Source organism: Oryctolagus cuniculus, chromosome X, assembly GCF_964237555.1.
Source record: "Oryctolagus cuniculus chromosome X, mOryCun1.1, whole genome shotgun sequence".
Lineage (NCBI taxonomy): Eukaryota > Metazoa > Chordata > Mammalia > Lagomorpha > Leporidae > Oryctolagus > Oryctolagus cuniculus.
In genome coordinates, this window is record NC_091453.1 from 1,207,421 (window position 1) to 1,230,234 (window position 22,814).

Here is a 22,814-nt window from a genome sequence, read left to right on the forward strand (position 1 = left end):
ATATTTCTTACTCATGTCATCAGAAAAACATTAAAGGATAAAGTCTGTATGCCTTGTGCCTATTAAATAATGTCTAGGTTTCTAGCAATATGAATATGCAAATGAGGTTGTTAGACAAACATGAGTCCTATCATTATTTTTGACAAAATGTAAATCCATCAGCCAAATTTCAAACAAGGAAATGAAAGCACTCTGAAGCCAGTGATTATACTCTGAGTGACCTCACAGCAGAATGTCTTCACCAGTTTTGAATAATAATAAACATGTAGTCTGGTGTCAGTAATTCCCCATTATAGGAACTTTGAGCTGAACCAAACACTATTTGAAAAATATCCATGATCCTCCAGTTGCCATCACTTACTGAACTGGAGATTAACAAATGGCCGCAACCTGGTTTAAAGCCAAGATTTTTTCCCTTTGTCTCTTTTACCTCAAAGAAGTTGTGAATTAAACAAAAGGGAAATTTTACTGCTCTAAAGTTCCATAAAACAGAGGCTCAGTGGTATCTGGAGTTTGGAGTCTGTATTGTCAGTGCATTCCATTCAGCAGTGAATGCTGGAAGATTTAAAGGGAGATACTTTTGTTCTTTTTAGGAAAAAAAATAGGAATTGGGAAATCAGCTGTAGCAACATCAACTTCACTGCCAGTGTGCTTTAACAACTCCAACCTAATTTTTACTGATGCCACAAGCATCCTGAAGTTATCTAGATAAAACCATGCCTAGGTGCTTTGTGACAAAACCCCTAAAAGGGATAGCTGTAGGCACTTGAATTTTTTCAGTGAGAGAAAGGTAGGTATGGTAACTATTTTTATCTACTAACATTATAATTTTATGTTGGCTAAAGCTGCCTACAGCTTTATTTGTAATGGTCAGCTATTAAATGGAATCCTTGAAAATACTTTTTTAGAAGCCCCAGTCTCTCTATTCTTTCCCTACCTGCAAAGTAGTCGTTAAAAGAAAATTACATAGGCACAATAACCTAGTTAGTTTTGGGTTTTTTTTTTTTTTTGAGCCATTGCTTTAGCTGCTAGAGGGTGATTTGTTTTTAATGTGCATCCCTTTTTTGCAAAACAGACCTTCCCAAGACTGCACACACACACACAAATTATATAATGTTGTGATAGTTATACTATATTATATGCTATAGCTTTTTTAAAAATAAATCAGCCATTGGATTTTCTTTTTCCTTCTGTACCTTTGGGTTGCCCATTGGGCTACTGAATGTGGGGGTCAAACTTGATAGTACCTGCTTTCTAGGCTGGAGGCAAGGAAAAGGAATGAATGGGGGCTACTCTCTGTCCTACCCTCCCACAGGGGATATCTGTGGTGTCTGTGTGTGTATGCGTGCACAAGTATGCACATGCATGGAATGCATGTTCGTGTGTTGGTGAGAATGAAACAGTGATAACGGTCAACTGGAAAAGATTTTAACAACAGTTTGAAAATAGGGCCAGCATGTGGTACCACAATGCCACTTGGAATACTGGCATCCCACTATTGGATTGCCAGTTTGAGCACCTGATATTCCGTTTCCTATCCAGTTTCCTGATAATGTGCCTGGAAAGTCAGCAGATGATGGTTCAGGTCCTTGGCCCCTGCCACACATGTGGGACACCAGGATGAAGTTCATGGCTCCTGGCTCCTGGCTCCTGGCTTCAGCCTGACCCAGACCTGGCTGTTGCAACCATTTAGGGGAGTGAACCAGCAGATGGGAAATCTCTCTTGGTCTCTGTTGCGTTTTCTCTCTCTCTCTCTGCCTATCAAAAAATAAATTTTTTAAAAGAATTATTTACAAATTATGATTAATATATTAAAAACTGTTCTACCAAAAACTATCTGAACCAGAAAGCTGCAAACATTTTCTGTAAAGGATAATGTATTAAGTTTCCCAGGAATGCCATTAACAAATTACCACACATTTGGTGACTTAAAATGGCAGAAATAGACCTGGAGACCATAAGTCCGAAATTGCAGTGTTGGTAGAGCCACACGCCCTCAGAAGGTCTCAGGAAGAATCCTCCCTTTTCTAGCTTCTGGTGGTTCTAGGAGCTCCTTGGCTTGTGGTCAGCTCACCGCAATCATGCTCCCATCTTCCCATCTTTACTAGGCTTTCTTCTGTGTCTTCTCCTCTTGTGTCTCTTATAAGGACACTTGTCATTGGACTTAAAGCTTGTCCAGCTAAGCTAAGTATGATTTTATCTTGAGATTCTTAATTACATCTGCAAAGCCCCTGTTTTCCAAAGGTCTACATTAATAGATTCTAGGTGTTAGCAAGAGGAAATATAGATGTGTTTTTCTTTTTTCTGGTGGGGGGTGGCAGGAACAATCAATCTATTACAGGTCAGATAATAAATATTAAGTTTTGCAGGCTATGTGGTCTGTGTTGTAACTACTCAGCACTGCCCTTGTAGAGCAAAAACAGCTATGTATACAACTATATACACAAATGGATGTGACTGTACTCCAATAGGAATTTATTTACAAGAATGAGTGGTGTGTCACATTTGGTCCATGAGTTGGAGTGACTGACTCCTTCCTCAAACCCCTTTTCTAGAATTCATGGGTTGTAACAGTACAGTCCCACCTGAAAATTATGACATTAATTCAATTGTTCCTTGGCATTAGCCTCAGTTAAAATTTATCCAATGCCCATTAAACAGGCTTTCCTGACTCCTCACATTAAAACAAATCTATGTATTTATTTATTTAAGGTGTGGGGGGAGAGAGAGAGAAGAGAGAATATGGATGAATGAATGTTTTTCCGTCTGTTGGTACACTTCTCAAATGCTTGCAACATTCATGGCTGGGCTGGGATGGGCTGAAACCAGGAGCCTGGAACTCCATCTGGGTCTCCATATGGGTAGCAGGGATCCAACTATTTGAGCCATCACCAGATGCCTCCTAGGGTCTCCATTGGCGGGAAGTTGGGTTCAGGAGCTGGAGCCAGAAATTGAATCCAGATATTCTGTTATGGGATGCTGACATGTTAACCAGTATCTCAACTGCAGGGCTAAATGCAACCCCCCCCCAACACAACACACATACTTTTAAAAAATGATTATATAGCTTCTTGCCAGTGTTACCTGGCAGTGAAGTGAGTGCCCTGTGTGAATGGCTGTTATAAAGTACCTTGGTGTCCATGAGGGACTGGCTCCAGGACCACCAACCCTCAACAAGGATAGCACAATGTATAGCTGTAGTCTCTTAAACAAAATGATGTAGTACTCGTAGGTAGCCTATACAGTCCTTCCACATACTTCATCTCTAGATGCTTTATAAAACCTAATACCGTGGAGATGCTATATAAATAATTGTTACGATGCACTGTTTAGCAAGTAAAGCTTTGTGGTTTGTTTGTTTTTAGTATTTTTCTGCTGAAATTCATTGAGTCTGTGGATGTAAAACCTGAAGTGTGGAGGGCCAACTTTCTTGCAAAGTTGGGCATCCAAATAGTTGAAAGTAGTTGTTTTTAAGGGATAGGATGCAGGTGCATTTCACTTTCCTTTATACAGTTGCCCTTATAATTCAGTATTTTCAAGGTTGTCAAATAAATATAGGATGGCCAGTTAAATTTGAATTTTAGATAAACAATGAATAAATGTTCATTACAAGTGGGTTCCAAATGGTTCACATGGCATATCTATATTTTAAAAAATATTCCCTGTTCATCTGAAATTCTAATTTCACTGGGAATTCTGTAATTTTACTTGCAAAATCTGGAAATCCTAGCCCTCAGCATTTCTTATGTTTGTAAGCAGAAACAAAGTGATAATTAGGTTTAAAAATTAAATATAAGGTATTGTTATCATTACTCTATTTTCTTTATTCCTTTTGCTATGTTTTCATAAGTAAAACAGTTATACTTTCACAACAAAGTATGAGGGTACCTGATTTTCTACACTTTTGTCACCTCTGTGATTTTCATATAAAGATTTATTTATTTATTTGAAAGTCAGAGTTACACACAGAGAGAAGGAGAGGTAGAGAAGGAGGGAGAGAGAGGTCCTCTGTCCACTGGTTCACTCCCCAAATGACTGCAATGGCCAGATCTGAGCTGATCCAAAGCCAAGTGCCAGGAGCTTCTTCTGGGTCTCCCACTCAGGTGCAGGGGCCCAAGGACTTGAGCCATCTTCTACTGCTTTCCCAGGTCATAGCAAAGAGCTGGATCGGAAGTGGAGCAGCCAGGACTTGAACTGCCGCCCATATGGGATGCCGGCGCTGAAGGTGGCAGCTTTACCCACTATGCCACAGCACTAGTCCCACCTCTGTGTTTTATTATTCCTTTAATTTTTGCCAAATAATGGCATGATATTAGTACCCTCGGTATAAAAATTATATCTAGTTTTATAGCTCAGTTATATTGTAATAGAAGTTTACTTCTTATGCATATAGTATTTATATAATCATAAAAATCAAAATACACTTTTTAAAAATATTTATTTATTTGAAAGTCAGAGTTACACAGAGAGAGAAGGAGAGGCAGAGAGAGAGAGAGAGAGAGAGAGATCTTCCATTTGCTGGTTAATTCCCCAATTGGCCGCAATGGCCAGAGCTGTGCCAATCCAAAGCCAGGAGCCAAAAGCTTCTTCTGGGTCTCCCACATGGGTGCAGAGCCCCAAGGACTTGGGCCATCTTCTGCTTTCCCAGGCTATAGCAGAGAGCTGGATGGGAAGTGGAGCATCCGGGACTTGAACCAGTGCCCATATGGGATGCCAGCACTGCAGGTGGTGGCTTTACTTGCTACGCCACGGTGCCGGCCCCTCAAAATAGACTTACAAATTAAATTCAAACTGCTGGAAAAATTTTAATGAACAACATTCAGTGAATACATGATATAAATTTGCTGAAACATTTTAGTGTTTAAGTGCATATTCTGATGTTTGGTGGCATGCTGAGGACCAACAGTATTTTATTTTCAGGATGGTGCTCTGTGACTTGAGTTCTTGTCATCATTAATTTCACAATAAATGTGTTTGTAATCATCAGTTATGTTCCATTTTAGGCAAATTAAGAAACAGTGAAAATCAAAATACAGTTCTTTAAAAAGTTTACTTAACAATTCTTCATTGCATATGCACTGTCATAGATACTGAAAACAAGGCTGCTGGTCAGTATAAACACTGAGATATTCACAAGCCTTCTAATAGGGCAATGATGGGGTTCATCATTAGGACATGATTTGCCTTGAGTTTGCTCTGCCTGTGCTAGAGAGAGCCATGCAACGATCCAAGTTTCCACCCCCAGGATCCTCTAATAGCTCTACTGCAAAACATTTTCATGGACACATGCTGTGACATTATTGAACAAAAACATATCATTTTTAACATATGTCCTCTTCTGTACATTTATCTTTATACGTGGCAATTGAAGTTGCATATTACTCATTTCTATGGTATTGATTTGATTATGTCAAACCACATTCAACTTGCCAAATAACTTATACAAGTCTTATTCTACAAAAATTTATAAATGTAAATTATAACTTATTCTACAAAAGCTATACATGTAAATTATAACTGTAAGACATAACTATGGCCCTTTCACTATTAAATTGGAGTACAGTGTGATCAGAATACAGTTCTCATTTTAAGTAAGAATATTCCAAACTGGAGGTAGTCGTATCAACTTATCAGCCAGCATACTAAGAGTTAAATAGTCTTTTCAGGCATTGTGATTAGAGACACAAATATCAATATAGATTGGATTCTGGCCAGCGCCGCGGCTCACTAGGCTAATCCTCCGCCTGCGGCGCCGGCACACCAGGTTCTAGTCCCAGTCGGGGCGCTGGATTCTGTCCCGTTTGCCCCTCTTCCAGGCCAGCTCTCTGCTGTGGCCAGGGAGTGCAGTGGAGGATGGCCCAAGTGCTTGGGCCCTGCTCCCCATGGGAGACCAGGAGAAGCACCTGGCTCCTGCCATCAGATCAGCGCGGTGCGCCGGCTGCAGCATGCCAGCCATGGCGGCCATTGGAGGGTGAACCAATGGCAAAGGAAGACCTTTCTCTCTGTCTCTCTCTCTCACTGTCCACTCTGCCTGTCAAAAAAAAATTAATTTAAAAAATATATAGATTGGACTCATCTATAATGTGATCAGATGTACAGATCAGGGACAGCAAATACTTTCTATAAAGGGCCCAGATAATAAACACTTTCCAGGAGTCAGCGTTGTGGCACAGTGAGCTAAGTTGCTGCCTGCAAGGCCAGCATCCCATATCAGAGTATCAGTTCTATTCCCAGCTGGTCTAGCTCCCTGCTAATGCATCTGGGAAATCAGCAGAAAATGACCTACATACTAAAGCCCTTGCCACCCATGTAGGAAATCCGGATGACTCTCTGGACTCCTGGCTTTGGCCTGAAACAACACTGGTCTGGCCATTGTGGCTAGCTGGGGAGTGAACCAGCAGATGGAAGATATATATATATATCACTCTACCTTTCAAATAAATAAATCTTTAAAAAAAATGGAGAACAAGTGATTAAAAATATATTAATTTCCAGTTTGTGGGCCATAAAGTCTCTGCTGCAACTACTCAACTCTGACAGTGCAAACATAGCCATGTATGATACATGTATAGTGAATGAGTGTGACTCTATTCTAATAAAACTTTATTTACAAATGTAACAGCATATAGAATTTGTTCCATGGCCTGTAATTTACCAATCTCTGATACAGATGATCTAGAATGCAGTTACATTATTTTTACAAATAATAATATAATTAAAAACATAAAATTAAAAGATTCTTAGGGACTCCAGATAATATATTTTCCCTGGAGAATTTATTAATTCTGTAGAATATTTCAAAATTTCCAATAGTGCTGGGAATAAGCTCTTCAATTTTTTTGTTAATTGAAATATTTTCTAACACTTGTGGCTGGTTTGAAGGAAAGTTATTGATTTGTATATGTTGATTATATGAAACTTATGAAACTCCAATGTTCCATTAGGGTTTGAATCAATTGAATTGGCTTTTCTAGGTGAATAATGATATGAACTGGAAACATGACAATTTCTGATATTCACCCATCTTACTATTTTTTTCTTGTCTAAATGTACTGACTAGGAACCCCAGAATAATGTTAATTGAATACTGAACACAGCCGAATTTGTCTTGCTCCTTTTCAAAGCATTTTAGTCAGGCTTTTTTTTTTTTTATCACAATTCACTCCATTAAAGTTTTCAAAAATTCTTGTGCTTTTGCTTTTGATATGAATCAGATACCAGGGGTCCAAATTTGTTGCATGTCAGGACTTTGGCACAAAGTTCTAATGCCAGTGGCTGTAGCTTATTAAAAATAGTGTCACTGGGCCAATTTAATTAATGTGCTGAAGGGCGTATAAAATTCTTAGGTTGCACATCAAAGATGAGGAACTCATTTCTACACCAATCACTAGCGAGAGCTATTGGTTTTTACTCCAACAAATCATTAGGGCCTGTTGGATGATGTGGAGTCAATTAGCATGGCCATCAGAGTGGTTGGCTTCTGGATTCTTACTCAGGCAGCACTTTGATTTCATAACCAAATCAAAACGTGGATGGAGTTACTTCTGCACACTTAAGTGCAAGTTATTAAACTAATTTCACCCAGTTACAAACCCGCCCTTCTATACTCTGCTCCGTGACTCTGGGGCTGGAACTCTGCAAAACACATTTCTACTTTGCCAGCTGATTCCCATTAAGTTCTGTTCCAACAGTGCACTAGTGGCAGACCATAAGGCCACAAATGGGAGAAGGACTTAGTGTTTCCTGTTTACTTCCTATGGGCTTCCCATCACATTCCTGTTTCTGTTGTCACCACCGCAGCCTCACATCCCTACTCTGGCAGTGACCAGGCCTTCCTGCAGTTGCTGAGTTCACTTTGCACTTTTTTGAACAGATGCGGAGCGAGCATCATTGCACTCCATGACCACCCTGAGACACCGGCACCTGCTGAGCAGTGTGCTTTTCTCAAGGCTCAAAGTTTTAACTCCATGGGCCCTTCCTAACCCAAACTTCTATAATTTTATAATCTCAACCTTTTCCCTGTGTTCTCCTAGGGGTGGTAGCTCCTTCCCTTGGTTGCTAGCTCTACAATCCATTAGGGTTTTCTCTTTTAGACTTTTCAGTGATATAGTCAATATTTATACCTAAGTAAGCATTCTGTAAATTAAATTCTGTTAAAACTACCAGTGTGGTTTCTGTGTCTTTGCTGGGCCCTAATGTGTACCTACAGAAAAAGATACCCTTACCAGTTCTGTGAGTTCACGTTACCTCCAATGCTTGCCCTGACATTGCCCTGCCTTTTCAAGACCCTTTCACTTTTTGAGAGAGAAAAAACTATAGCTGAGATCACAAGTTACCCATGATGAAGATACATGTGTTTCTATCTAGCTATCTCCTTTTAAAAAATTATTTTCATTTATACCAAGTTCTTCCCAATACTTTTAAGACTTTCCTGCCTTCTAGAGATTTGAAAGTCAAATGATATGAGGGTTATTAAAACATTATTGAAAATGTGTTTTATGAAAAATCTTTGTATAGATTTCAAAAATTTTTGCAACAAAAGAAACATATTGTAATACAATTTTCCACAAACTTTTAAGTACCCTTGTATTGTATTAAGCGCCTCTTTCAACAGTGATTGGAAAGCAAAACCAGATGGGCTGCTAATAAATATCAAAGTTTTCAGAGTCTGAAATTAAAAGATCACTTTAACTAAAGTAATTAAGTTTTCTCCACCAGAGAATGTTATTTGAGGAGAGGAGGAAATGAAAATTCAGGACAGAACACTTTACATCATTGATGAAGAAGAAAAAATGTGGAAAATGAGATAATTTCTTTACCCTGTAAGAGTAAGAGCTCTTACAGTTTTATATATATTGTCCCTTTGCCTGTGGTTCTGAGAAAGAGGACCAGATAAACTCTGCGTGAAAACACAAATATTTTACAGAAGGTCCCACATTTTCAGAGCCACTCAGGTGAAAGAAAAAAGACTTCATTCTTGTTCAAACTCCTCTATGTTCTTCTTCTCAATAGCTCTAGCTCGTGCTTCGTGTTTGTGCGCAGAAACAAGTCTTCCACCAGCCCCCTCTCTGCCTGGCTGACAAGCACATGCGTCAGGACTCCATCCGGCCTGAAGCCCTCTCCTGTGCTCTGATGGCCTCCTGTCACAGCACATTTCACTTTACACTAGAATAATTCATTTGGGGGTTCTGTCCTCATCAATAGACCAAGGCCAGGAATTTGTCTGCTTTGATTTTATGTCTCCTGTGCTTCTCCCAATGCTTGGCATGTCATAGGTGCTCTGTGGAATAGCAAGGAAGTGGTCATTCCATCCTCCTGAGCTCACAGTTTATTGTTAAAAAATTACCTATCCCACCTTTCTGCATGGATTTTGTTTTATCATGAGCAAACCAGATAGGATAAAGGATTGTAAATGAGGTCTTTTGTCCCCACCTTGTAAGTGAATGTCAATCAAAATTGTGCTTAAAAACTTATTGCCATGGACCACTTCGGGGGTTTTTTCCTCTCTTGGAAGCCCCTCTCCACGCTGCTCTGGCTGGAGGTCTTTGACGCTAATAAATATTGCTTTATAAATCTAAAAAAAAAATAGGTGCTCTGGGAATATTTCCTGTTCTGAACGAGTTTACTGGCAAGTTAGAGAGTAAGACTTGTGACCTTGAAAAGAGTTATCACAGTTTTCTGTGTGTTCTTCACATACCTATGTCCTCTTTCACCAGTCAGATTTCAAAAGTATCTGAGGGCACAGCACATACGTAGGCACTGCTTACTTCAACATGTTTCTCCCCTATTTCTTGCCAGAATCTATGGGCTGCAGTTTTATACTCACTGTGTGGTTGTAAATTTTTTTCTCCTATCATTTGCAAAAGTGAATTCTTTTATCCCCCTACAGCATATGTCTTGCACTGTATAATGAAATGGGTTGTCCAAGACTCTTTCTCACCCGGTGGTCGAAGGCTTTGTTCATATGAATTTTTGAATTTAAACAGGTTCCCAGAAACATCTGCTAGTGTTCCTTTCTGGGATACAGCACAACCTTCAATGCATTTGAAACTGTCAACGTGTGCATAGGGCAGGCTCTTTAGTGTTGAAAAAGTTAAAAATAGAAATGCAATGAGCTACGTTCAATCAACATTTCTAAACTTTTACGTACACAAAGGAGTTTATAAAAAGTCAGATATTTTATTTTTCTTTCATTAGAAGGCTAATGTCCTTGTTTTTTGGCGAAGAATTGAAGTTTTCAATGATGACAAGTGGCCATCAGTAGTTGGCTACTTAGCAGACTTAAAATGAACGTACAAATGTGTGTCTTTTGCATATGTGTTAACGTTTTATCAAAACATGCAAAAGAAACTCATTTACCAAAGAACCAGCATTTTCAAATAAGTACTTAGAAAAATTTCACCATTATGTAGTTTTGCTAACAAAATGGCATAACTGTCATTTATAAAACATGAATAGGTACATGAGTCTTGAAATATTCTAAACTATTTGGAAAGTGAAGGTTCATGTGTTCCTATAGAGACAGAGAGATTTTTTGGTTTTGTTTTTTTTTTTTTTTTAAATAACTGTTCTTTTTTAGCCCCTTGGGCTGTTTTCCAAATCCTTGACTGAACTTGCTACTAGAAATGAAGAAGTCACCTGTGCAAGATCTTTCTGTTGGGCAGACCTTCTGCTGGGTGCTTCTCCCACACTGACGTTTTATTAGATTGTATCCCACAGGCTATGCTCTAACTGACTCCCATGCAGATTTCCTAGCTCTAACTTCATTTTGTTGATGAATGACTTCAACTTGCAATTTAATCATCCAATGTGCCGATATGGGACTTGAAAGGCATACACAGTAGAAAGCCTTTAAAAATTCTTGGCATCAGTCATAATCTAAAGCAGTGATTCCCAATTTCTATGAAATGCTAAGATAGTCTAATATTGTAATTGTATGATTTCCTAAGACGCAACCTTTATTCCACTCTCTCCACCATTTACTTTGTGACATCTAGTTCTTTAGAAAGTATAAAGTTATATTTGTAGCAGTTTCTTAGTCCTTAAGATAATCAAAAATAAATGAAAGTACATTAAAAAAAGGCCTAAATTAAATTATGTTGCTTTCTTCTGTCAAGTATAGTAGAGTACGGGGCTAACTCTACCCTATAGGATTAACCTAGTATAATGACCCTATATTAATGTGCTGTACTATATGGATCCAGTGAGGGCCCATATGCTAGTTAATATAATGCTAGCTACCGAAACAAAGAAAGGTTTCAATTCTCAAAAGCATAGAAATTAGGTATTTATATTTTGCTTACCTATGGTCCAGTCCATGGCCCAAAGAAAACCTAGGAAAATAATATAGTGATTATGAATGTGGTTTTCATGGGGAAACTTCTGTGTTCCAAAACCTCAGTTCTACTACTTACTAACTGCATAGACATTAGTGGGAAACTGGTTTCGGTAAGAATACCGTGGCTCTGCACAAGGTCATCATGAGGAGAAACTGAGTGAAGGCTACATCTGGGAACATGTCTCTAAGTCTAAAATGATTTCAAAGTAAAAAGTTTAAAAATTTTGAAAGACCTGTTTGTGTAGCAGCATTTTATCTAACATTGGCATTGTGACCTTGGAGATGATACTTAACCTATAGCTATCGCTTTGTTCTGAGTCTTGGTTAGTTCACAACAAGTGGGCTTAGTTAATCTGGCATTTCCAACCTTTGCAGCTCTTTTACTCAGACATGGAGAGACCATCAGAGTGTGTGAAAGGAGAAGAGTGAGCAGTAGAAAATTCGAGAAGAAAGAAATTGTGGGTACCTCCTGTCTCCTCTCAATCCCCCATGAGAGGGCTCAGAGGATACTTAGTTTCTTTCATGAGAGGGATTAGATCTGAACTTTATGTCATCCCCATTAACATTATCAACCTCCACAATAGCATAAACAAGAACACATCTATATCCACCAGCAAGACATTTTGAAAAGGTACCTCCACATTCGTAGTTAAAGCCCCTTAGCCTGGCTCTTTTTCCTGTCTCCTGTGTGCCATCTGGCCCTGCAAGTCCCAAATACCTGGTTCAGGAATGCCACATGGCCTCACTGTGTAGCTTGCAGCAGAGCAATGGAAAAGGAGAGGCGGAAAGAAGTCAATGATTTATCTCTTGTTTTGACAGAGAGACACATCTAGTCTATGCTGCTGTCCATGTGAGGAATCTCCCAAATGCATACCTTTGATGTGAGATTTTTGTGACAGCATAGTAAGGACTGCAGGGTGGTCAGAATTTACTAGCACAAAACGAACTGACACGAAAGGGTGAGTGGACAAAGGAAGGATGCAGTTAGAATACAAAGCCAGGCTGGGACTTAACGGCTTCTCTAGCCCTCAGCTGTTTTTACTCTTCTGGTGACACTGGAAAAAGGAAGCATTCGCTGCCTAGGCTGCTTCCACTGGTTATTTGGATCATCACCGGTGCCTCAGTTTCCTAGTCCAGAAAATGGCTATGGCAAGAGAACATACCGTGTAGGCCTGTTGGGAGGAGTAAATGAGTTCCACCTATAAAGAAATTAGGGGCCGGCGCCCCAGCTCACTAGGCTAATCCTCCGCCTTGCGGTGCTGGCACACCGGGTTCTAGTCCCGGTCGGGGTGCCGGATTCTGTCCCGGTTGCCCCTCTTCCAGGCCAGCTCTCTGCTGTGGCCAGGGAGTGCAGTGGAGGATGGCCCAGGTGCTTGGGCCCTGCACCCCATGGGAGACCAGGAGAAGTACCTGGCTCTTGCCATCGGATCAGCGTGGTGCGCTGACCGCAGTGCGCCGGCCGCAGCGGCCATTGGAGGGTGAACCAACGGCAAAGGAAGACCTTTCTCTCTGTCTCTCTCTCTCACTGTCCACTCTGCCTGTCGAAAGGAAGAAAAGAAAGGAAAAGAAAAGAAATTAGAACAGTGCCAGCCACCTCATCATGCTGAATATTCACTGTTGTTGTTCACGATGGTGATGCTATTATTGTTATGAGAGCATGATGTGGGGAGGGAGTTTCCAAGTGGAAAGAAGACAGGCTTTGTGGTCATGACAATGACACATGGGGCTGAATACTAATGCCACCCCTTGCTAGTTGAGTGATCCGGAGGAAACTAAACTTCAGTGCTCTTAAATGTAGGGGGACATGAGTATCTTACTTCACAGAAAATGACAGACTACAATTGTTCAATGTATGGTAACCATTATTTTTAGTGGCATTAAATCAGTGACCAGCAGAGCTTAACAGTGTTCTGTGTGGTCACTGAAAAGGCCCCTTTTGTGGCTGTTGGTCCTTATCTGTGCAGACAAGAAAATGGCCCTAGACATAGCCTGGCAAGTTGGAAGTAAAAGGATTTAGTAAGCCATCTCTTTCTTGCTTTAAATAGCATGTTGCTGCTGGCATCAAGGCACACCCAAACTGCACTTAGATCAAGTTTCTAACTCAGCATTTCCCGGATGCTGATATTAAGCTGAATGCAAGTAAATGAGGACTGGCAAGGTGGTTGAAGTCATTTGGGATAACACTAATAGGATTTGCCCAGCTGTGTTTGTTTATACAATCTAACCTTTCTTCATAGAGATTGTTATCTGACAGCTTTGAAGCACACACAAATAAAAAATGGAATTAGCCAAGATTAGAGCCTTTCTTATATGATTTTATGCCGGAGCTTGGAAGACTACACACTCAAAGACTAAATTTGGACTCCCTCCTATTTTTGTGGATAAGGTCCAGTTGGAACCCCATCCTGCTCATTTCCATTGCCTAGGGCTGTTTTCACACTAGACTAGAGTTGTTGAATAGTCATATTAGACACTGTATGGACATGTTTACTATCTGGGCCTTTATACAAAGTCTGTGGACCCCTGCCTGATGCAGTCTCTGTCCACAAGTCAAAATGGTAGACAAAGGCATTGAGTGTACCATGTGGTTGTACTGGTATCGTTAAAAACATGTGGACACCAGGCTTAGAGAATTTAGTATAAAAATCTTAATTTACGGGAGATGGGAGGGGTGCGAGTGGGAGGGAAGTTATGGGGGGGGGAGCCATTGTAATCCATAAACTGTACTTTGGAAATTTATATTTACTAAATAAAAAAAAAGAAAGAAGAAAAAAAGTCTATACAGTAAGGGCTATAAATTATTGGACTTCAAAAAGCATCAAAATAAACTGATCTTTTAATTCCAAAAAAAAATCTTAATTTACAATACTTCTTAAAGGAATGAATGCCACTTGGTAAACTTTTTCAACGATATAAAAATAAAATACAAAACATCAAATATGCCTATCCATTCTGAACAGCACAGAATATTATGAAGATATAGATAAAATAAATATTTGTGAACTATTTCACACTCCTTGGGAAAGTGATGCCCTACTGAAGCACAGAGAAGTATGTAAATAGGCCATGTGGCATAGGTTTCAAAGTGAAGTGTCTAATGTCAGTAAAGTTATTTTCTTGTAATTCTTTTTATTACTGAACATCAAAAGACAATGGAAACTTAAAAGCATAATGGGATGGAGTGGATGCCTGGAAAACACCATGTCAAACTAAACAACAAATGTTACTTTCACTATTAGCATCCTCCTCCTCAAAAACAGGACGTTTTTAAAAAAATCATAATTATCATCCTAAATAAAGCTAGGAATGTGTTGAAGAACATAATTGCATAAAGCTTTCTACAACACTTTCTTTTTTTATTTTATTTATTTATTTATTTATTAATTTATTTTTTGACAGAGTGGACAGTGAGAGAGAGAGACAGAGAGAAAGGTCTTCCGTTGGTTCACACTCCAATGGCCGCCATGGCTGGCACACTGCAGCCGGCGCGCTGCACTGATCCGAAGGCAGGAGCCAGGTGCTTCTCCTGGTCTCCCATGGGGTGCAGGGCCCAAGCACGTGGGCCATCCTCCACTGCCCTCCTGGGCCACAGCAGAGAGCTGGCCTGGAAGAGGGGCAACCGGGACAGAATCCGGCACCCCGACCGGGACTAGAACTTGGTGTGCCGGCACCGCAGGCAGAGGATTAGCCTATTGTGCCATGGCGCCGGACTCTACAACACTTCCAAACTATTAGTCTCTCTCAGAGAAGCCCTGAGTTAGGTGTGAGTTTGAGAGCATAGAAACATTTTTTTCTTTTGTTAACTGACACTTTATACTGTACATATATATTTAAGAGGTACAATTTGATGTTAGAAATTTATTTTTACACCTGGAAAGTTAGCAGTCATTTTTTTAAAAAAAGATTTATTTATTTATTTGAAAGTCAGAGTTACACAGAGAGAAGGAGAGGAAGAGAGAGAGAGAGAGGTCTCCCATTACACTGGTTCACTCCCCAATTGGCCACAGTGGCCAGAGCTGTACCAATCCGAAGCTAGGAGCTTCTTCCAGGTCTCCCACTTGGGTGCAGGGGCCCAAGGACTTGGACCATCTTCTAGTGCCTTCCCAGGCCACAGCAAAGAACTGCTTGAGAGCTCAGCCAGGAATGTGTACCATGGGAGGCAGCAAGTGATGACTCAAGTAGTTGGGTCTCCGTCACCCATCTGGGAGACCCAGATTGAGCTCCTGACTCCTGGCTTCAGCCTGACCCAGACTTGGCTATTGCAGACTTTTGGAAGTAAACCAGTGTGTGAAAGATATCTTCTGTCTCTGTCTCTGCCTTTGGAAGCAATTAATTAAGCATCAATTTTTTTATTTTAACTTTTATCTAATAAATATAAATTTCCAAAGTACAGCTTTTGGATTACAGTGGCTTCCCCCCATCACTTCCCTCCCACCTGCAACCCTCCCATCTTCCTCTCCCTCTCCCATTCCATTCACATCAAGATTCATTTTCAAGTCTCTTTATATACAGAAGATCAATTTAGTATATATTAAGTAAAGATTTCAACAGTTTGCACCCACACAGATACACAAAGTGTAAAATACTGTTTGAGTATTAGTTGTAGCATTAATTCACATTGTACAACACATTAAGGACAGAGATCCTACATGGGAAGTAAGTGCACAGTGACTCCTGTTGTTGACTTTACCAATTGACACTCCTGTCTATGGCATCAGTAATCTCCCTATGCTCCAGTCATGAGTTTCCAAGGCTATGGAAGCCCTTTGAGTTCTCCGATTCTTATCTTGTTTAGACAAGGTCATAGTCAAAGTGGAGGTTCTCTCCTCCCTTCAGAGAAAGGTACCTCCTTCTTTGGTGGCCCATTCTTTCCACTGGGATCTCACTCGCAGAGATCTTTCATTTAGGTCTTTTTTTTTTTATTAAGCATCAATTTTAGAAAATAATGCCTACCTTGAGAAATCCTTTATTATAGAAGTAGGTGAGTGAGATAGGGAAGAAAAAGGCCAAATAAAGGTCATTATCAAGTCAGCACTGTCAGCAACCATAGCTCAGTCCTGCTTCTGGACTCTGGGAGAAAGTATAGACCACTTGCTCCAGAATTATCTAGTCCAAGGGCTGCGGGAGCTGGAATATTTATACACCAACCCGTATAAGCCATTGACGATTGCTACATCAGTGGAGTGTGGGTTGTTTAATATCACCACACTTGTAATCTGATGTGCAGAACAGCAGAGAGTTAATAAGGCTTCATTAGTCGGAGAAGACCTCCAGACAATTTATTGGAAGTTCACAGTGATAAAATCCAAGGGGATATTGGAATATCATCAACTGCATCTTCACATGTGAGGGTACTTCAAAAAGTTCATGGGAAATGGAATTGAAACCATGAATTTATTTTGGTGCAAAAACAATTTTAAAATCCATGTATAAATTTTTCATATTATGCATTTCACATATATCATAAAAAATTTTGAAGTGAAAACTTTTAGTCAATTTTTGCATAAAAATAAACTCATTTTTAATTCCATTTTTCCTTGAAAATTTTGAAGTGCCTCTACATATGCCAGAGGAATCATTATGTCAGCTTAATCAGAATGTTTTTTTATTGGTTTTCTGTCATCTTTAACATAAAAGACAAGTTCCTTATAATGATGTGCCAGGTGCTTCATGATTTGGCCTGTCCGTCCCATTGCCCCTGAATTTGACAACTCCAGGTTCCACATCAGATATACCTCTGTAGCAGTGTTTCTCCACTTGAATGCACATTGGAATTATTCAGGTTACTCAAAAGAAACACTAATCCTGGGTGCCACCTGACCCTGGGCATGGCCTGGACACTGACATTCTTTGTAACTCTTCTGATAATTCCAAGGTGTAGCCAAGGTTGAGAAACAACTAGAATGTTGTTTCCTGGGGACAGGACTGTGCCATTCATCTTTGTATTCTCCCCTATTACAGGATTCACTCTTGAATCTTGAATCCCGTGATAGGTGCTCGACCAATGTTTGTTAAATTAATAGAATAAAGAGTGTAAGAGAAGCAAGTCTCTTGTAAAGAGAGGCAAAACTTAGAATCAATATTGGCTAAACATCTACTAGAAGCTAATATTCATGCACATTAGATGCTTCTGTGCTTTTAGTCATCACAGCAGCCTCGTGTTGCTTCCTTCTGCTGTATTTTTCCCAGGGGAGAAAGCTAACAGTTACAAAAGTTGACTCATCCAAGGTCAGAATGCTGAACCATGAGTCAAAATTTGATCTGTACGTGTCCAAATCCCAGGACCTTTTCCTATCTCAGTTCATACCTGGAAAGTGGAAATCCCACTAGAATGTGATTTGTTTTCCTATCACAAGGCTCTGAAAGGGGGTGCCTGGAGATTCTTGAAAGCAGTGGAGAACTTGGAATCTTAATTCTTTGAAAAGATTTATTTATTTATTTGGAAGTCAGAGTTAAACAGAGAGGCAAAGAGAGAGGCAGAGAGAGAGAGAGAGAGAGAGAGAGAGGGAGGGAGGGAGAGAGAGAGAGAAAGAGAGAAAGTGCTCCCTTTCACTGGTTCACTACCCAAATGGGGCTGGGCTGGAGACAGGAGCTCAGAACTCACTCAAGGTCTCTCACATGGGTAGCAGGGACCCAATTACTTGAGCCATCACTTTCTGTCTTCAGGTTCTACATTGATGAGAGGCTGAAATCAGGAACTGGTACCAGGAACTCAACCTAGGCACTCTGATGTGGGATGTGGGCATTGTAACTGTCAGGCCAATTGTCTGTCTCCAAGACAAGGTAGAACTTGAATCTGCAGAAGGACCTCATGGTTCTGATACCATAAGGCACTCTGATATTCCACATGCTTGAAGGTGGGGCCTAAACACCGACCATCAGTGCTGTGGCAGGCAATGAAAAATTAGAAGCCACCAAGTCCAATAGGAGCCAATTCAGTGTTACTGAGATGTTACCATAGTATCTTGATTTGTGAAATCCAAGTCTTATACAATGACTTTATTATAGTTTGCAATATGGCAAATGCCGGAGTGACCCAGTAAGCAAGAGGAAGGGTAGATCACTCTGTGGCTGCAGCCTGTGAATAAGAAGTAATACAAATGAAAGTGTCACCAACCAAAACCAAAATTGCAATTTTAGGGGGGCTATAGAGAGTACCTAAGTAAACAGGTAATATTTCCGTTTCTAAACACCAACAGTTCAACAATTTAAAACATGACAGTGACTGCTATGCCACCAGCTTTTTCCATTCCCCCCCTCCAAAAAAAAAAAAAATGATGTGAGGGGGAAAGCTACCAGTTCACACATTAGCATTTTTCCCATTACATCAACAAAATAATACATATCATGGACAAGCCTTAAGTAGAATGGTATAAAATATATATAATGGTCAAAAATATGAACTCTAAGGCTATTCAGCGGATTACAAATTTCCAGCTACTGTTTACCCATTTGTGCAGAAGGCAAAGGACAATACTAGCATGCTGTCTTTGGTTTCATCAATTTACATATTGTGATGTACAAAAGGAGCCACTTTGAACAATATAAACACATCCTGGCCATTAACTGTAATGCTAGAAAACACTGCCCTACCTTTTAAATACAGAGATTTCTTGCCACTCATTCTGCTAAGCTTTTCCTCCTACAAATCTGGGAAACAAAGACTTGACAAATCTGACAGGGACTCAGAAACTGCACATTCCACGTCTATATTTCTGTCTCCTGACTTGTTGACATCCTTTTGATGATGTGTGAAGTATTAAATCTGAAATGCTCAGTGGATTTCAAAAATGCAGTGATGCTCTCAATTTGGCCCACGTCCAGAGGAGTGTAGCTATGCCTGAGAGCTGCAAGAGAACTTGATGTTGGGTTTGTAATTCAATAACATTGTGCTTCAGAAGGAAGAAAAATATGAAAGTTTGTGGTACTATGCCACTGTCATTGTCTCAATGAAGTGAGAACTAGGATGTTAAAAATGTTAACACGTGAATAAGAAATGTGCTCCGTTTCAGCATTAATTTCTCAATGTAAAATCTCGATATATAAGGTTCATTGCCATGTGCTTGCTGGACCAATGTGTATTCTGAAATCCAAAGCCTTGCAGTCAGATTAATCAATCTGTGTTGGGCTCCTACATCAGCCTCTCAGTGAAGACCAAACTCCACCCATGGCTCTAGTTATGTCTATTTATGGTGCCAAAATCAAAAGACAAAAAAGGGCTGTAAACATGCAGTTGAGTCTCTCCCAGCACAAATGGAATGAACAGAACATTTATCATAACAGATATGAATAAGTCACTCTCCCAACTGTCTCAAGTAGGCAAACCAAAAAACTACTTTACCTTCCAGCACTAAAATATCTGTTATTAGAAGTATTTTTTCCTGTTTTCCCAATTTGTTTCACTGCGAGAATGAATCTCATAGTTAATGAGAAAGGGAAAACATGGAATCAGGAAGCTGTTCACGAAAGAGTTTGGGAAGCAAGGCACAGATGCCTTTGGAGTCCACTGCTTTTCCAGGGAGTTCTGAGGATCCTTAAAAGAGGGGTGGGAGGGCCTGCATCTTCTTGCCTTCTTTGTAAATCCTGTTCTCTTCCTTATCTAGCAAGTCTTTATCTAGTTTGCTTCATGCAAGCCTAGCTCTGTCTTAGCACAATTTATTTTTCATCTAGGCATAGAGTTCCCTCAGGACCTAAGCTTATGAAACTCATTTTTTCCTGTTCCCCCTTACCCCTCTTCACCCGTGGTAACATCCTTTTCTATATGAGATAGCTACCCAAATGATCTAGAAGACCAAAGAGGATGTAGAATATACATTTTTTAAAAAAGGGAGGAGATTGGAGCCCCAAGAACAATCACTTGTGCTAACTTTGCCCATGGACATTTGCCTACAGCTACAGGCAAAATCGGTGAGATTCACTGCACACCAGTGGTCTCTCACTGGGTAGTGAGAAAGGGGTTTCCCTAGAAAAAAAACTTTGTTCATGGCTTGATTTCTTTATTGTTTTTACAGAGATGTAACAAACACACATACAGCTGTGTAAAGTGTATGAAAGTATACAGTTCAAAAGAGATTTATAAGTGTGTACACCTGTGTAATCACACAGATCACATTCTAGAACATTTTTGGCACCGCAGAAGTTTCTTTCATGTTCCTCCCCTGCCAATAGCCCCTTCCCCACTCACTCCACAGCAGTAATAATTATTCTGAATTCCACCATCATCAGTTGTTTTTACGTCTGCTTTCTTTTTTTATTTATTTATTTATTTGAAAGTCAGAGTTACACAGAGAGAAGAGAGGCAGAGAGAGAGAGAAAGGGGGGGGAGGATCTTCCGTCCTCTGGTTCACTCCCCAATTAGCCACAACAGCTGGAGGTGTGCCTATCTGAAGCCAGGAGCTTCTTCCAGGTCTCCCACACGGGTGCAGGGGCCCAAGAACTTGGGCCATCTTCTACTGCTTTCCCAGGCCATAGTAGGGAGCTGGATCGGAAGTGGAGCAGCTGGGTCTCAAACTGGCGTCCATATGGGATGCCAGTGCTTTAGGTCAGGGCGTTAACTCACTGCACCACAGTGCCAGCCCCCCTCTTCTTTCTTTTTAATTTGAGAGAGAGAGAGAGAGAGAGAGAGAGATCTCCCAGATACTAATTCACTCATCCAGTTGTTTGAAATGATCAAGATGTATCTGGACCGAAATCAGGAACCAGGAACTCAATCCAGGTCTCCCATGTGGATGGCCAAAACCCAGTTACTTGAGCCATCATCACATGCTGCCTGCTGCCTCCAAGGCTCTGCATTAGCAAGAAGCTGGAGTCAGAGGAGATGGAGCTGGGTACACAACCCAGATACTCTAATATGGGAAACAGGCATCCTAACCAGCATATTAAATGCTAGGCCAAATTCCTGCCCCTTTACCTCACCTCTTCTTCATCTTCATGTACCCCAAGCATCCATCATGTTTGGCTTCTCTCATTCACTGCAATACATGGGACAGTTATTCATACAGCTGCATATATCATTGGTACTTTCTTTTTCATTGCTATAGAGTATTCTATTGTTTGAATATGTCACAAATTATTTTCCATCCTACTGATGGAATTTAGGTTTTTCCAAGCTGGGGCTATTATAAATGAAGCTGAAGCAAACATCCAGGGCCATGTTTTTAAGCTCTCACTTCTTTTTTTTTTTTTTTTTTTTTTTTTTTTTTTTTTGACAGGCAGAGTGGACAGTGAGAGAGAGAGACAGAGAGAGAAAGGTCTTCCTTTGCCGTTGGTTCACCCTCCAATGGCCGCCGCTGCAGCCGGCGCACCGCGCTGATCCTGGCAGGAGCCAGGAGCCAGGTGCTTTTCCTGGTCTCCCATGGGGTGCAGGGCCCAAGCACCTGGGCCATCCTCCACTGCACTCCCTGGCCATAGCAGAGAGCTGGCCTGGAAGAGGGGCAACCGGGACAGAATCCGGTGCCCCAACCGGGACTAGAACCCGGTGTGCCGGCGCCGCAAGGTGGAGGATTAGCCTATTGAGCCACGGCGCCGGCTCTAAGCTCTCACTTCTTAGCAGCGTAGAATAGCTGGGCCACAGGATAGGCTTTTGTTCAGAATTAGCAGACAATAAATGGTTCCCCTTTGAGAAGTTCAGGTACAATTTTTAGCAATGCATTTAATCTCTTTATGAACCTCAGTCATTTGACTTCATAATGCGATTGCCAATAGTAAAGACCTAGTTATGCAAAAATCTATTGCATAGAGGCTAAGCAGAAATACCATATATGTTTCTTCCCAAAAGTAAGCCCTGTTTATTTTCCACCAATGATATGCATCTATAAGTTTAATCCCACTGTGAAAAATTAAAATCTTGAGCACTGGGAATTGTATCCTCCCTAAATTGCAATCTAATTATGCAGTATGCCAAGGTCGTAAACAAGTTTCAGTTACTTGCCAGTTCACCAAGACATTTAATTAGCTGTTCCTACTCTCATCGCCTTATTCCCTCTGGAGATACACAGGTACTAAAAGAAATGAATTAAACATTCTTTAATATTCACTTGGCAAAATGTGTCATTCAGCCTGCAATTAAGTGAGTGGTTATATATGAGGCTGGCAAGTTTATATATTTGTAAAATATCCCCCCAAATCAATTGTGGTTTTTTTTTTCACCACAGGGTATAGATTTCTCAGACTACTTACACTGGTCTTATGTTTCTTTTAGGGCTCTGAAATTCTATGTGAAATTGTAGAAGGAAAGGAAGCTGGGGCCAGCGCTGTGGTGTAGTGTGTACAGCCACTGCCTGTGATGCTGGCATCACAGATGGACACCGGTTCATGTCCCAGCTGCTCCATTTCTCATCCAGCTCTCTGCTGATGGCCTGGGAATGGCAGCTGAAGGTAACCCAAGTACTTGGGCCCCTGCCACCCACATGGGAGACCCCAATAAAGCTCCTGGCTCCTGGCTTCATTTCAGTACAACCATCTAGGAGTGAAACAG